The sequence below is a fragment of the Caloenas nicobarica genome, chromosome 9 (genome assembly GCF_036013445.1).
Source record: "Caloenas nicobarica isolate bCalNic1 chromosome 9, bCalNic1.hap1, whole genome shotgun sequence".
Classification (NCBI taxonomy): Eukaryota; Metazoa; Chordata; class Aves; order Columbiformes; family Columbidae; genus Caloenas; species Caloenas nicobarica.
In genome coordinates, this window is record NC_088253.1 from 21,870,205 (window position 1) to 21,887,204 (window position 17,000).

A 17,000-nucleotide genomic window follows, 5' to 3' on the forward strand; every position below is an offset into this window, starting at 1 on the left:
CTAACAAGCCATAAAGAAACTACTTTCCGACTCTCACCTAGAGCATCCTCTTGGGGGACCATGAGCTTTTGTTCTCACCAGCACCAGGATTTGCAGTTACTGGGTTTTTTTAAGCAGGATGAGCTAGCAGAAGCGGTCATGAAGAATCACCCAAACCCTGATCTCTGACCACTGCAACCCCACCAGATCCTGAAGTGGGTGCAAATGTCTCGATCCACCCACCAGCACTTAACGTGCAGCTGCCGGCTCTTTCCGAACATGCACAATATTTCACAAGAGGAATCTCTCGTCGTTATTTGTGACTTTTCTAATTCCATTCTCAGACAGAAAGAGAAACAAATTACTGGAAGAGGAAAAAAAAAAGGTTGCTTGAAGCTGCCTTAAAGCAACGTTTGGCTCTCGTCTGATCTGATCCTTAATCTGGAGCAGCCCTGTAAGATAAATAAGCTCATGGGGAACATGTTTATTCCCAGCACCCCAATGTATTTCCTCATACTGATCGTATTAAGACTTCTCTCCTGACAAGAGTGCATTCAAGTATTTGGTTAGAAGGCAGATTCCTCTGCCAAGTGAGAAAAAAAAAGGTGGCTCGCTTAAAAAGGATTTAACGAGTGTCATGTTGGGCCCAGTTTGAGTCTTTGTCACATAAAAGCCCTGGAGCCAAGGTAGGAAATTTGGTGTTAATGCACAGGGGAACAGGCTCTGAGCTTCATCACCCCTTCTACAGCAGCACCGTCACCCCAAATCTGCGGAGGAGATCTTGTTTCCCTCGCGCGCCGCCTCTGACAGCCCCGTCATGTAAAATTAGAACATGGGAAGTTTCGGGAACAAATTCTCAAATGTGCTTCAGTTGCAAGAAGAAGAAATTAGTACCATGGGGAAAATTTCCTCCCAGGCTGAAACTCTTGTCTTGACAAATGACAAGAGAAATGCCCTGCCGAGTCAGAGGTGTAGAGAATGGGGAAGGATGGAGGAGACCAAGCGTTTAGTCTCCAAAAATCTTGAACCGGCCTTTCATGACTTTTTATACCAAGCAAACCACTTGCGCAATTTCTACTTTCTAATTTCTGCGCGTCTTCTCGTTAAAAGGATGCGGCAACAGGAGAGAAAGGAACAGAAGAAGCATTTCTGGGCATCCGAATCAGCCCTAAGACTTGTCTGAAAAGCCCGGGTAATGTCGCTGTATAAATTCATGAGCCTCTTCCTCTGGGGAGCTGTGCTTTAGTGCCAAAAGATATTGCAGAATTACAGCAATCAGAAAACAATAAAGAGCTTGGGAAAACGCTGATGGGAGAAACTCGAAAAATTAGGGTAGTTAGAAAGACAAATGAGAAGGAATAAAATCCAGGTACTAAATAATTGGTGGGAGGCAGGAGGTAGATTAAGAGCTGTTTTCATGGCTTGTACTCCAAGCACAAGGAGCCATTAGATGAAAGGAATAGATGGGAAATTAAACCCCCGCCAAAAGGCAGCACTTTCACTTGGCAGTGGTAATTAGAGTGGGGAGCTCACTGCCACATCCCCCTGCAGCTGAAGCCACCATCTGAAGAGGTTCACGTGAGCGACAAGAATACCATGTGCTCTGCCATTAACAGGAATAAAATCAGCGCTGGAAGGGCTTTCAGAAACCCAGCCTTCCCCCCGGCCTCTCTTGCTTGCTTTTCTTTTTTTTTATTTTTTTCCTTTAAACATCTGGAGGGAAGCAGCCAATGGACCACAAGACTGAAGCAAGAAGTCTGATCAAGTCTTGACATTGGCCAAGAGAGACCTCAGCCACGCTTGGTGCTGCTGATGCCCACATCTTTCCCCCTGAGCCTTGAACCATCATATTCCAGGGATATTTAAAATAAAACTTATTATTCATACCATTCATCCCTTAAGGATGACCTTAGCTCACCAGGTTTCTGGTAATCCAGTGTCATGACAGCTCATTAATGTTTAACTCCAGATTGGGGGGTTGCTGCTATCAGTGCACAACGAGGACGATGTTCCCGTGAGCCCTGATAAGAGATACCACATCCTGCTATAGAGGTTAAATAATCAGAGGTTAAATAATCAGGGCTTAAATACTCAGGGGTTAAATAACAGCAACATGCTGTAGGTGATGGAGGTTTATGGTCTGAATCGCACACTCCTTGCCCTGGAGAGTTATAATCTTATAAAACAAACCACATTCAAGAAGCAAACCAATGGTGCCTTATTGCAGAGCTGGTTTAATGAGACTGGAGGGAAGCGCAGGTGGTTTCTCACCATTTTATGATGAGATGTATAATACTTGTTATTGTTTCCCCCATAAGTCTCCAGCTCCCAGAGTCCTGTCATTACATCAGAATCGTTCTTCCTTTTTTTGAAAAACAAGAACTGTGAAGAGTCTCCAAATGGAGAGACGAAGACACAAGAGTAGTTTTGCAAAGACTGTGCTTTTTAACACAAGTTCCCTGGGTTCTGTGGGGTCTAACTTGTGGCATTTTGCAATATTTTGATGTTTTTCAAAATTACTGACCCTGGCAAAAGCAAGATGACATGGTGACCGGAACGATAAAATAACTGGGAGGATTAATTCTACCTCTTTAATTCTGCCGAGCTTTATAAACGGCTTGACCTCTGCAAGGCAAGAGCTCGAAAGTGAAAATAAAAGACAAGACAAAGGTCACTTATTTAATGCTGGAGGGGGCATAGAATGTGCTTGGCTTTCACAAACACCTTCGCAGAAGTTTTATGAATGGCTTGTCAGACTTCTCGGCAACTGCCACGTCCCCAAAAGGCCTCCAGTATCTGGGACCAGTCCAGATCCAGTGCCCAGGGATGCCAAACTGGGAAGGCAGCTGGGGGGTGTCCCCGTCCCTGCGTCACTGGTTGAAAAAGAGATTTCCTTTCCATTTACAGATGAACAAGTATTTCTTAGGGGAAAAGGAGTTGGCTGCAATCTTTCACTTTCCAGTCCTTAGACCTCTCCCAATGTCAGGGGGTGACATCTGAAGGAGAACAGCCCAAACACTCAGGACTTTGACATTCAAAGCTGCACTGCAGATGTCCTTGTCTAAACAGTATTTTTAGTTCAGAAGCAGCATCTCTGTCTGTTTCTTCCTCCTTTCCTATAAGTTAAAAAAACCCCAAAATTCCTGGAATATCAGCTCCTGGTTCATTTAAGTGACTTGCTAGAAAAAGTGTTGAAACGCATAAGCCACAGCTGCCTTGCAAGTGGCCGTGGGCCAGTTTTACATCTCATCATGTTTTGAGTTTTCCTCCTCACTGGTCTCATCAGTTTAACAGTAAGGACCCATTTTCTAGCAGCCAGAAGTACCTTAGAATTTAAGATCAATTTTTCCCCTCTCTCCAATCAGCAAAGCTTTTTCTCCACTGGGCTACGAGCAAATGTTACACGGCTGTGTCGTTTCCATCCCAGCCTTGCAGGCACGGTGGCCAAAGGACACAGCTGAAGCAAGGTTTTCTACGCAGGATGATACTTTTTCTTAGCTCATAACCCATTAAAAAAAGCCACGAGCATCTTTAGATGTCCCTGATAGTCACAACATCTGATCCATCTCCTGGAGGGTGTCACCAGGTCTGGCTTGGAGATGGGTTTGTGTGGAAGATGTGCCTTTCTGCTGCCTGACCCAAAGCGAGGCCACCCGATAAGCTTCACCTTCATTTTGAGTGGGTCTTTTTTCTGCCATTTAGAAGGTTTCAGACAGACCTGGTGTTTCCTCAAGCCCAAAACAGGCTTTAAAATCTCCTTGTCTACATGCCTTTACTTCAGGGCGCATGCAGAGAACTGTGTATCAAAGACACGTCCTCCCGCCGCCCTGGCACTGGCTTGGGTCAGCAAGTGGAAATGCCAATAAATCCAGGGAAAAAGAAGAAATAGATGGGAATAGGAGCCCAAAAACTGACGTGCACCTCGGTGTAGCTGTGCTTAGTGCGTGACTAACCGGCAAGATGCTGGAAATCGGTTTGATTTTGAATTAATTTGCCCTACTGTTGTTTTGGGCTGCGTGAGCATCTTTTGATAAGAAGCAGAGGCACTCCCTGCAATTCCCTTCCCTGACCCTCTTTAATGGAATTCAGGGTGTTTTTTCGCAGCCTCGCTCACTCTTGTCACAGCAGCATCACTCAAGTGAAGCCCCCGAGCTGGACAGAGCCCGAGCGGAGCCGTTTGCTCCCTTGCCAAGGACCTTTACGCATCGGTGGGGTTGTGTTTCCTTTCCAGGGAGGGCAGATCAGCGGTGGGGCGAGCCGATGCCAAACGCACAGCAAACAGTATTGCACAACGCCGGGACAACGCTGGCTTCCAACCGTCAGGGCAGCGAGGCAGCGGCGGGGGGAGAGGACGTGCAAGCCGATGCTTTTGCGGCCCCCTGGGTCTTTTTATACTTTTAGAGAAGTTGGGCTCATCCTAAGTTCCTCTCCCACAGATTGTTCCTGTTGTTGTTGCTGCTCCGGCCCCGCAGATCATGTGGCTCGGTGTGACCTGAGCGCAGCGGAGTTGGGTGCCAGGAGCTCCGGGTGCCACCCAATGCTGGGGGGCAGCAGGGACAGTGTGGACGGGGATCCCTCTGGCTCCAGCAGCTGAGTGCATTTGCCTATTTGCCGTCCTTCTCACTCTCGGTCCATCCCTTTAGGGAACTCGCTCCTCCTTTAACTTCCTAAATACAAAGCGCTCTCTGTTCCTCCACCTTGGCAGCTGTGCCAGGGGGAGACTCCGGCTCCAGGACCCCAAAAAACTGTGTGCAGGCAGAGAAAAGGGATCAGCTTCCTAGGGAGCATCCCTTGAACATGAAGGTCAAGGTCGTGTCTAAAGGTGAAGCTTTCCTGCCCAGCTCCTGCGTCTCCTTTAGCTTTTGTCTGCTGCATCATGGCTGGCTCCAGACTCCGCATTGTTTGGATACAAAAAAACATCATTTATATGTGGCACTGGGTTTGCTCGAGGTTCGACCAGAAAAGTGAGCTGTAGCCCTGATTTAGGGCATGCCTGGATACGGCCACCCAACCAAAGTTGTCCACATTTGGCCCTGAGGTGGCCACGTAGCTGCTGCAGGGGACACCAAGTTGGGGACAGAAAGGACAGCACCCATGTCCCCTCCTCCTTGCTCCCAGGAGCATACCCAGCTGGCACAGAGAGCTTTAAAACCCACTGCCAGCACAGTTAGAGGCATCGCTGTAAACTGGGTCATTAAACCAGCAATTAGGCAGCTCGTTGGGAAGGGGCTGCGGCAGCAGCTCCCCAGGGTGCTCTGGTCGGGTCTGGGCTCAGATGCTTCCCCCGAGGCTGCCGGCACCGAGGAGCCGCGTTGGGTCCCGTTCCCAGGAGCAACGGGGGGATTTTAGTCCAAAAATCAATTTTTCTAAGAGAGAATCACCCACGTGGCAGCACAACGAACACCCTCAGCAGAGAACAGCCTGAGGCTGTGCCCTACGGATATAGGTGCAAACCAGCCCACTCCAGAGAATATTTTAAATTATCTGTGCCAGTGACTAGTTTCTGAATTAACCGTATTGATTCACAGCATAGTTCCTGCTGCAAACCTTCTGCAGAGGGAGCAGCCGGTGAGTCAAAAGAGCAAACAGCTTGTTCGGTTGTATAAGAAACAGAATGGTGAATAATAGCGAGACTCTGACCGTGCCATTGCATTTATGGCTGGAGCGTGTGGGGAAGGGGATCAAGGTGTGCAGGGAGGAGGAAAGAGGAGGGACAGCGCCATATCAGCCCTTAACCATGTAAAAAAACACAGCAAGAGGTGAGGGCAGCTTGTTCTCTCCATCTCCCAGCCCTTGGTTGAGCCCCTTGGTGATGGAGATGCTCGTGTACTCCAGCTCTGCAAAAGGCAGCAGACACCACAAGCCCCAGCTAGGATCGTGCGCTTATCTCACTAGCAAGGTTGTCAAAGCCACATTAATTTATGACAGGGAAAAAAAAAAAAAAAAAGAAAAAGTCACGACATCACAATTTTCAGGGTTCAGAGTAAGGGGTCTGAGGTTCCAGACTCTCCTTGCAGAGCAGGGGTTGCACTGAGTGCTCAGGGCTCTCCATCCCCTGATTGTGCAAAAAACACAATCCAAAAGCCATGCAGAGCTGCATCCCAGGCTGCAGAGATCCCCCCTTCGCCAGGCTTCACCTCCGCTTTCACCGTATTCCCCCCCAATAACACACCGTGCGTCCATCCATTTATTTTTTGCAGGGCCTTCAGCCCTTCCAATGCCAAAAGTGCAGCAATGTTTTTGGGGAAGTGGTTTTTCACAGCCCCAAAACTTTCTCTGGAGTGAGGAGCACCCCAAGCAGGGCTGTCACCGGCGAGGTTGGATCCAGCACAGGAGCTCTGCCTCCGGGGTGGAAGAGAAGAGCTGCCAGCTGCCTTGTTTTCCGCTTTTTGAGGACATGGGCTCCATGAGGAGCGCAGCTTCTCCACCCATGTTCCTGTCTCCACATCTCCTGGGATGCAGGGACACGAGGGCTCGGTCGCTCCCGCCCTGCAGAGCATCCATCATCCCTCTCTCCGGCTGCAAAACGGGGCCAGTGCTGGGGACCAGGTGACATCGGCTCTGTTAACAGGGGCTGGTGCCCAGTGCCGGGCTCCTCCATCACTTAGGGACATGGAAAATCCCATCTGCTTATATTTCTATATTTTTTAAATTTTTTTTTTTTTTTTTTTTTAAACTCTAGCAACCTCACACACGGTTTTCGCGGTGACTCAGTCCAGACTCCGAGCAGCCCTGCGAGCAGAGCTGAGCTGAGCTCAGGTCAGACTCTGTTTTTAGTCAATCAACCCTAATTAACACTGACTGTAATGGTTTTCAGTCGCTGTGGATTCTTCCTGTTCATACATAAGAATATTTCCACTGTTCACTTTCCAGGCTGCCCTTGTTATTTCCAGTGAGATATTTTCCCCTATGATTCTCATGCACATTTTTCCAGAAGAATTCGAAACTCCTAATTTCAGGGATTGCCTTTGCTTGCTTAAAAGTCATCTTTTCTTTCTGTGAGCCATGCTATTATATTTATTACAAACAGAAAGGTACAGTTTTCAATGGCAACCACTAAGAATAAAAGGCTAAAAAGAAATCCGTACACCGAATAAGCCATTTTATCTTCACTTTTTTAGTAACATTAGGATTAAGATATTTGAATTTCGATAAAACATCAGAAAAAATTGTAGTTGTAAAATAATTCCCAGGCTCTCTATAGGATTCTTGGTACAAACATTCACACTTCCAATGATTCAGAGTGTTGTTTTGGGGGTGGAATTTAAAAGAATCCACAAAGAGAAATGTTTTCAGCCCCTTGAAGTGCAGAGGAAATATTGAATATAAGCAGAGGGAGCAGCTCGACTCGGTAAGTGCACAGCACCGGGGAATATGCAATTCACGGCAGGCGTAAAGAAATTGGATTGTCCGTGTGCCTTAATGGTTCATATAAATAGATGAAACTCCACTGGATTTGTTATTGGGGAGCTTCATCTTGTCTCAAGGAGCGTTTGGTGTCTATGGAAGGTTTATGTGTATTGTCTATTGGAGCACAGATGATTTAACAAGCTGATCATAACCCAGAAAAGGTGTTGGAACAGGCTGCCCAGGGCAGCGGTGGAGTCACCATCCCTGGAGGGGTTTATAAGGCGTTTAAACGAGGTTCTTAGGGACATGGATTAATGCTAGAGTTAGGTTATGGTTGGACTTAATGACCCTGAGGGTCTCTTCCAGCTTAAATGATTCTATGATTCTAGAAGGGGCGTTATTTTATAAGTGATGCTGTGCTGTTGCTGAGTATATAGTCCCGCTGCGCAGCTCTGCCCCAAGAAGACCCGGCAAAGCAAACTTGAACCACAGCTCAGTGGCACTTGGTACCAAATAAACCCCGCCATCACCACCCCCGGACCAGCCCTCGTGTGTGTCCCGGCCGGGAAACCGCTCGAAAAATGAAAATTAAGTTGCCTCAACCAGCAAAAATACTGCAGCGAGGCTGATTATTTTGGGCGATCGCTCCAGCCAAGCAGAACCAGGACGGGGCTGGTCCCCGCCTGCAAGCAGCACCCGCTGCTCGCTCACCCCTCTCTAGCGTGTTTCCTGCCCTCACCCAGCCCGGCCACTGCTGGGATGGTTTTTGCGATTAATCCCCAGCTGGGTGGGATGAGAAAAGTGCCAACATGGTACCCAGACCCCCCATAAACACCCAACATCATACCCAAACCCCCACATCAGCACCCACCAGGAGGGATGCAGGGTGATGGCTACAAGACTCTGCCCGCAAGCGTAGCTAGAAAAGGGCTTTGTTTTCTTATAAACACCATTATTTCATTGCAAAGCTTTTTCTTTCCCCCGCTGTGGCTTTCTCGCACGCAAGAAGCCGCGGTGAAGCCTTTTCTTGGGAAAGCCGCCGCTCTGGGGGGATTTTGCAGGGCGGGCAGAGTCCTCCCCGCGGAGGGGGGAATGGGGAAACGCTCCCAAGATGCTGCACTGAAAGGTTTAGCCATTTTTTAATATATATATAGATATATTTATATTTTTTTCGGTTTTGCACTACCTTGTGGCTTTATGGGAACTCGTGGGAGTCTCACGCTGTGGAGCATTTTCATTAAGGAACAAGAATCCTGTTTTCTTACAGATCTTCCTCATCACCAAAACCCAGAGGGAAGAAAGAACATTATTATTACCCAGGAGACGGCGAAAGATCTTCCTAAATATGTGTTTCTTAGCTTTCTGCTCCTTGCAAAGGCTGCAAACAGCAGGGACGAGCCCCTGGGTCCTTTGCAGAAAAGATGGGGGAAAAGCTCCGGTGCTGGAGCCTGGCCGGGATCTGCTGCCCAGAACAGCATCTTCAGCTCCATCTGAGCCAGAAAAATCCGATTTTGCACATGGTGCAAGGCCCACAATCTCTGTAAGCCATCCCTGCAGCACGCTTCTTCACATTTCCTAATTGTCTTTTTGCAGAGGTTATTATTGAGTAATGCCCATTTTGTTGAAAAGTTGCAGCATAAACAGCCAACAGGGAAGGAAATAAATAATTGCTAATAAATGTCGAAGTAGATTAGCAAACCAGAAAGGCCAAGGCAGAACAGCTTTTTTTCCCTTTTATTTTTTGGCTTGGAAAATAACTGTGGGCTTCTTGCAAAGATTGTATTTAATGGAAAATATTCCAGTACCTTGCGGGGAATTAATGCGTTGTCTTTTCCTCAGGCTGGGTTAAAATGCTGTAGCAAGCCTGGAAAAGAGCCTTTTCTTCTATAAGACAGGGAAAAGAAGTAAAATCTGATGGGTTTCCTCTGAGCACATCAGGAGCTCAGAGTACCTGGTACAAAGGGCTCTACCAGGCTCCAGTGTTGGGAAATTTGGGGGCTTTATTAGATCTCCCGAGTATGAAATGATATAAGATAATGTGCTCACTGATATTTAGCAAAAAATATGTTTCCAGGTCCCTTCGAAGCAAAGCAAAGCTGGGGAAAATAGAATTTAAAGCCTTACATAAAGTCTAGAATCATACATAAATAAAGATCAACATAAGAAAAAAAGTCAAATAATAAAGATGATTAAGCTGTTACTTCACAGAGGGTCAGTGTTTGGGAGTTTTCTGCATCTCTGTGCATCCCCAGCCCGTTCTGGAAGGAAACGCAATGTTGGATTTGGCCACCACAACCCTTCAGCTGCCCCTTTGATTTAAAGACTCATTAACATCGGGGCAAAGCTGCGCTTTCCCGAACGGCTGCTGAGAGCCGTAAAAGTGACTTATGGAGAAGCAGAAAGAGGGAAAGAGAGGAGAAAACCCCCCTTGGTTCTGCTTGCGGAGCTGCCATCGCAAGCCCGCTCCCTTCCCAGGGTGTTGCCCTTGCTGAGAAAAAGCTGGTGCCACCGGTTTCTGCAATGACCTCGTCTTTCAAAGTTCAGAGAGCTGCTTTTTTTTTTTGACATTATGCAAAGAAATGGCCCAATATGAGCTACTTCAGCACAAATCCCGGGCAATTTTTTTTTTTCCTTTTCATTTTCTCCTCTTTACTCAGCAGAAACCCGTATTTCCTCGCTCTTGTATTGAAGAAACAAAAACCTCAAGAGCGTAGAGGATGCAGAAATTCATCGCTAACCCTTCTCTTATTCCTCGCGGCTCCCCTAACTCCTGCCAGCTCAACTTGTGGTTGAGATTACAGCGATAAATCACAAGCTGCTCTTTGAAATAACAGCTCTGATTTCACCCAGCTCAAGGAAGGAGAAGGACCAGCGGGTTGTGCAAGGTTTGGGGGACGGGGACGCGATGGGTTCCCTTGGCTCAGTGACAGGTTGAGGGGACCTGAGCAGGACCTCAGACCTTCAGGCATGGCACTAGCTCGTGGTTCATGCCCAGAAACATCAGAGAGAGATTTTTTCCCCTGCCCCAGATTGGGAAAATATGAAAGGCTGGAGGGCCTGAGCATCCTCTTGGAGCAGGATGGGGCTCAGTGATTTGCACAGATGCTGTCAGGTTTGCGTGCAAGTACAGGGGAATGCTGGGCTAGATGCAAGACCTGAGACGAGGGGACCAAACCCCCAAGTTTTCATCCTAAGCAGAAGATTTTTCGGTTCAACATGGCTGTAGCACCTCTGGTCCCCAAGAAGGCAGCCCCTTGGTGACCCCAAAGTGCAGACACAGGCGATGCAAGGAGATGATGGTGATGCCCCGCTAAATCGAGGCACAAGAGCTACCAGGCTCCCACATTCTCCTGCTGAGCCCCCTCAAGCAAAAGTAAATAGACATGCTCAGCTCTTCCGTTAACCCCGACTGAGTTTCACCTTATGTTTCGGGATCTGCTGAAACTCGCACCACACCCCTATTTTTAGCCCGTCCTCTCTCTCCCAGCTGCTCTGGCTGCGAGACCCTCGTAGGACGCCTGCGGCCAGGCGGTATTTTTGGGGTATTTTTAGCCGTGTCCATCTGCAACGGGCCGGGCTGGGCAAAGGCGCGTGTGGTTTGAGCATCTGCAAGTGAGAGCAGCCGGGCAGGAGGAGGAGGTGAAACGGCTCCTGGGCTTTTTGGCCGTGGCCGGCAGAAAATGTGGAAGTGGGTCCTCAGTCCTGGGGTCAGGGAGGGTTAAATAAAGAAAAGAGCCGCTATGGCCGGTGTGTGTTTTTGGGTGCAGCTGAGATCGAGCTCAGCGGTGGGATGTGGCTGTGCAGGATGGGGAGAGAAGGAGCAGCCCCGTGCCCAAAACCATCCCTGCAAAGCCCGAACAGGGCAGAGGGTGAGGATAAGGGGAGGTTTCTCCTCTTCTGTATCATCATGCACATCCCGGCTCTGCCACAGAAACCTCAGCATCACTGTTGTGTTGCCCAAGCCCTGATGCAACAGGGGATGCTGGGGCTCAATCCCCATCTTTGCTCTCCTGAGGGGCACTTATGGAAGATGCACAATCCTGATGAGCCAAATGCTTCCCCTTTCTTAGAATAAAGAACAATGTTTCTCCAAAAACAACAACAACAAAAAAGCAATGCTGGAACTTTTACTTTTTTTTTGCGCCTTTTTAGGTGAGTTTTGCTACTTTTCGGGTGGGATTTGGGAAGTTGCCGCAGGTTTGGTAGCTTTCAACTTCATGTTTTCACTTTTTAAAGTCTGCTGCGGTGACTAATATCTGCCTGCCCATATCGCAGTACCTTGCCCTGGAAATACCCACTGATACATGGAAAACTAACAAAACACATCTCCAGTGGGGTCTCTGATTTGCCTGAAGGTCTCACCAGAGTCCCTGGAGTGGGCATGAGGCAGCTTCTGATGTTGGCCAGGACCTGAGCGGCTTCTCCAGAGGTGGTGGCTGATGCCAGTGGTGATGCCGCCAGACATGGACCTGAGCGGTGGCCAGCTGACCTCGCCAACGCTGCTTCCCCATCACCCAAACCTCCACGGAGACATGGAGCCACCCGAGACTTCAGCTCCCACTGGGAAATGTGGGTCTGCAACCCAGCATCACCTTCACCACTGTTGACCCAGGGGATGCCCATGAGATCTTTGGTGGAGTCTCCACCCCAAGAGTGATCACCCAGAGCTGCCCAGGCCCAGTCCCGGTATTTGCACCATCTCTGCTGGCCATCACCCCATGGACATCACTCTGTGCTGTGATGTCCAAGCCTGCTGTGACCCCACCACGCACTTTGATACTGCCACTGTGTGCCACGACAGCTGCTCTTCCCCTTGCCCTCTCCTGCACACTTCCCACCCCAACAAGAGCGTGGGCTTGTCTTCAAAGCACAAGGCTCAGGATTTATAAATAAAAGAAATAAATAAAGTCTTTTCTTTCTGTTCAAAATTAGCCCCCCAGCAGACAATATGTACGCGCAGCGCAAGACTCGGTTTCCTGTCTGTTTGTCGAGGCTCCTCACAAGCTTCCTCTGTATAACAAACCCGGCCGGAGGGCGGAAAGGGTAAGGACCAAACTGAAACATGTACGGTGGGATTGCACAACCTCCCTGGCCACCCCTGAGCTCTGGGCTTCGTAATCCCAGGGGGGACACAGGAGGTTGGGGTTGCGATGTCCCTTCTGCACCCACCAGCCCACGATGGTTTAAAATCCCCAGCAAGACATCGCCTGCGAGCATCGGCTCGGGACTGCGCCGGCGAGGCGCACGCTCTGTCCCAAAATAGTTCTTCAGATCCACAAATGAGTCATTGGATTTCTTGGCCAAAAATATCTTCCTTTCTCGACGCATGGCTCTTAATAGGAAGAAGAGCCGGACGCCGTCTGCGCCGTTCGGCGATGCTGTAGCCGGCACCGGCGGATCTGGAGCCCGAAGGATTTTTGGGAGGACAAATCCCTGCCGGGAGTGTGGGAAGAGCAAAGCCAACATTGAGAGTGATGACGCAGCGTTGTTCTTGTGGTATTTCTGGCCCAGCCAGAAGTGGGAAGTATCAGAAATCTCATGAGATGCAGCTCGGCCTTGTGAGATTTCCAGCTATTTTGCAAACCTCCCCCGAGACCCGGATTCATCTCTGACCTGGTTTTCTCCCTCTTTTCATTATGACTCCTTGTAAAATGTCCTTTTGCCCTAAGAGGACACCCGGCTCTGCCTCAGCACCCTGGTGCAGATAGAAGGACGAGACAGGAGCACAGGGGTTAATTTGCCGTCACATCCTGCAAACTTCTGCACTAAAAAATTGTGGGAAAAAGAAAAAGACAAGGAGTCCGATGACATTAATGACAGCAGCAAAAAGGAAATATCTCTCTCATTCAGTACAGCAGAAAAAAACCTCCTTCTCAGCCCTGCAGCATGGCTGGTGCAGTATTTATTAAATAAGCAAAGTGTGGGATGCAAGAGAAGCTCCTTCATTAACTGCTAACGCTATTAAGGACATAGATGCGTCCTGCTGTCCCCAAGCTCATTTCCACACTGGTGCCTGGCAAGCTGGGGCTGCAGGAGCATGGGACACGGCCACCCACAGTCAGGCCAGGGGAACCCACCTCCCAGCAAGCAGCAGCACAGCTGGAATGTTTTCTCCCCTCCATCAGAGCACTTTTATTTCCTTCAGGCCCCAAAGATCAGCATTTGGGCAAGCTGCTTTTTAGAGTTTTGCTGGGGATGGGCAGAGTTTGAGAAATGTGGAATTGAAGAGAAATCAGAAGTGAAAGTTATCTTCACTTTATATTCTAAATTTCAAGTGGATGCACCTGATGGGAGCATGTGTCCTGGAGACAATGCCCTGTTTTCCTTTTAATATCTCCTCTGCCTTCCATCTCCCTCGTGCAAACAGGAGTCTTATGCATGCAGATGGATGGATGAGGCTGCAAACCCTCTATTTCCTCTCCAGCTACATTTTTGCCACTTCTGAGCAACCCAGCCATGACAAAAAGCCGCCCTAGTCCCTGCAGTGTTAAGCAACCAGCCTGCTCGGGGCGGGGGTAATGCAATTATTTTGCAGGTGTCTCCACCAGGGGCAATGGCACAGAGCGAGCTACAACGCTCCCTCGAAACTGGGGACATACTGGGGACACAAGGAGCTTTGCAGCAAGATGATGTGTTGCAACCCCGATGACCAGGCTGAACTTCTCAGACCTTCTCTAACTCATAGAACCACAGGATGGTTTGGGTTGGAAGGGACCTTCAAAGTTCCCGCAGTGTCCCCCCTGCCATGAGCAGGGACATCTGCACCAGCTCCGGTTGCTCAGAGCCCCGTCCAGCCTGGCCTGGGATGTCTCCAGGGATGGTTCATCCACCACCTCTCTGGCCAGCCAGAATATACTTGAAAACCTCCTGGAAACAACAAATGTAACAGTAGAGGTGATGAAGAAGAGGACAAAGAACATGCTCGACCCCATTAATAGACACCAGAGAATCCACCCACGAGTAAACGAGGCTTAAGAGCTCCTGCAGCTTTTTGCCCCTTGAGGTCTCGCTGCCAGCCCTGAGAAAGATGAAGCAAACGGGGGGGTTTTGGGTCGAGCTGGGCGCTGGCAGGAAAGCGGCTCACACCCGACTTCTCGCTCGGTGAGGTGTAAATGAGCCCCGAGGCCACCAGCCCGGGACCGACCCCGTCACCATCAGTCACCAGGTCTCATCGAGTCACTTTTTCTGCCAGAATTTTCAGGAGGAAATTCAGATTTTTTAAAGCAGGGGTATCCCCACGCTCAGCATCCCGTGGAGGGAAACGAAAGAGGCGAAATCTCGGTAAGAGCAGCGTGACACCGATTAATTAATTCCTGGCAGAGGTCAGGGTCAAAATTCAGACCCAAGGATCAGTTTGCTGTCAGAGATAGGATCTCATCCCAGGGATGTGGCTCATCCCAGTAGGAAAACTCCTCCCTGTCTCTTTAGGCAGCTTCAGTCAAGCAAAATAAATATTTATCTGGTGAATCTGGCTTTTTGAGACACATAGTTTTTGTGCACCGGAGCTCATTTGTTTGATTTTTATCTATTTACTTTTCCAAATTTTGGTTTAAGCCAGAATCTGTCTTTAAGTCAAGATACAGGAGCAGGCTGTAACAAAAGCACACAATAAATAGCTGCACAAAGGGCAGAGGTTACGGGATGTGGAGGCTTTTTCACAGCTCGTTTCAGTGAAACTCCAGGTTTTGCCAGTGTATAAAACTGAGAGCAGCTCTTGGCGTCAAGGGGAAGGGGCTGGGGATTTTTTTTTGGTTGCAGTTTTGTAGATTTTCAGAGTTTAAACTCTTGTCCGTCACAGGCAGCAGGGCTATTTCAGAGCCAGCTGAAATAGTAGCATCTGCAGCCTGGGAAGCTGAAGCGTTTGACGGGAAGATGCTGGTTTTGGGGAGAGTTGGGTCTGTCCCTAACCCACCCTGAGAAAAGCTGGTTGAACACACAGGGCAGCAGGGCTGGGTGAAAGCAGCTCTGACCCCACCGGCCTCTTGGCCCACCAAAAATAACAAAATGGCTAAAATTGTGGAAAAGAAAGAAATAAGAGAGCTATGATCAACTCACAAATATTTCTCATCTCAAGAAAAACCAGAGGTGTGCTAAAGCCAACTCAGATTGGGGTGATAGGTAGGTCCATGGCCCACCATGGACACGATTCCCCAAAAAGACAGAATTACCACATCATGCCCAGCTATCGGCTCAGGCTGGACATGAACATTGACAGCACGCCAATAAAAACCAAACGTTGTGATTCATTCCCGTCCTCCTGTTTTAAGACCTGGCCCTGCCCTGAACATCAGATCACCTTCAGCATCCATCAGCGCTGGCCACGCAAACCGAGAGCGACTTATTAAATTCACGGGGCTCATTTCCAGTCTTACCTCCTCTGGGGATGATAAGCACGCGATGTCTCAAGGTCGTGATGCATCAGCTCCTGCTGAATGACTCCTGGTTGTTAGGAGATGAATGGAATCCTGGTGGTGCCAGACATAACCAGCAGCCCCGGATGATTCAGCCTTCGGCAAATAAACCTTCAGCAATTAAACCTTCAGCACAGGGAAGGTTTTTGTCAGTCTCAACTGATCATCAGAACTGACGCTGCTGTGCAAAAAATGCTCCCTCGGCTGTAGTGATCATTGCTCTCACCTCTGTCCTTTCTCACTTTAGAAATGGTGGCTATAAACTACATCGGTTTCATAAAAATTAGGGTGAAATCCTCGTTTTCCACTACTGTGCTTACATGTTTGAACTACTCGAGTTTACTACTATTTGAGTCCTCCGAACTCCAAAGTTCAGAGGGAGGACAGAAAAGACACAGCGGTCCATGAATACTTCAATCTCCCTCGCTCCAGCAGCTCTAACTGATGCTGTCCCTTTACTACAAATATGAAATAATTTCTGAACAAGGCAAAAAAAAAAGACAGGCACTAGCAAACCAGCCCAGATACCTGCCTGCTGCTCAAAACCCTCCTGCAATGACAGCTCTTGGCTTTTTTGTTCATCCTTGGGATGAGAAGAAGCTTCCCCCGCTTCAGTGTTTCCTAGATGCTTGAAAGCGATTTGAAAATATTCTCTATTAATGTAAAATACCTGTCCTTCACATTTTTCACAGGCATATTTAGGTTTTTGTGAAGATTATCAGGCTACTTCCACCTCTAGGATTTTACACTAATTCTTTTCAACTCAGAGAATCTAGACTTTTCAACTCAGTTGCAAAAGGTAAGGACAAATCTTGTCCTGGACAAAATAAGCAATAAACTTTATCCCTATTCGGGCAAAAACCTAAACCTGTACTGAGGGTACATCCCGGGTTTTTTTATTATGACTATTATATATATTTTTATTATTATTATTGTGTAGCATGCTTCCATAAGTGAATTGCAAACTGCCAGCCAAATAACTTTCTAAGAGAGAGAAGTAGGTAAAGGAGGTAAGAAATACAAGAAAAAGAAGAAAGGAAACTGAGAGAAAGAGGTTTCCAGGGGTGTAGTTGCATTGATCCTGCCCCGCTCCACGTCACATCTCAGCCGGGGTTCAATGTTTCTCCTGGGGGAGTTGCACACCGTGACTTTGATTGCCCGGCACGGCAACCTGTAAAGCCCCTTGGTTTCTCACAACCCACGGCAAGGTTATAATTATACCAGAATTTCCAGCCTCTTGTAAAGACCGAGAGTTTCCCA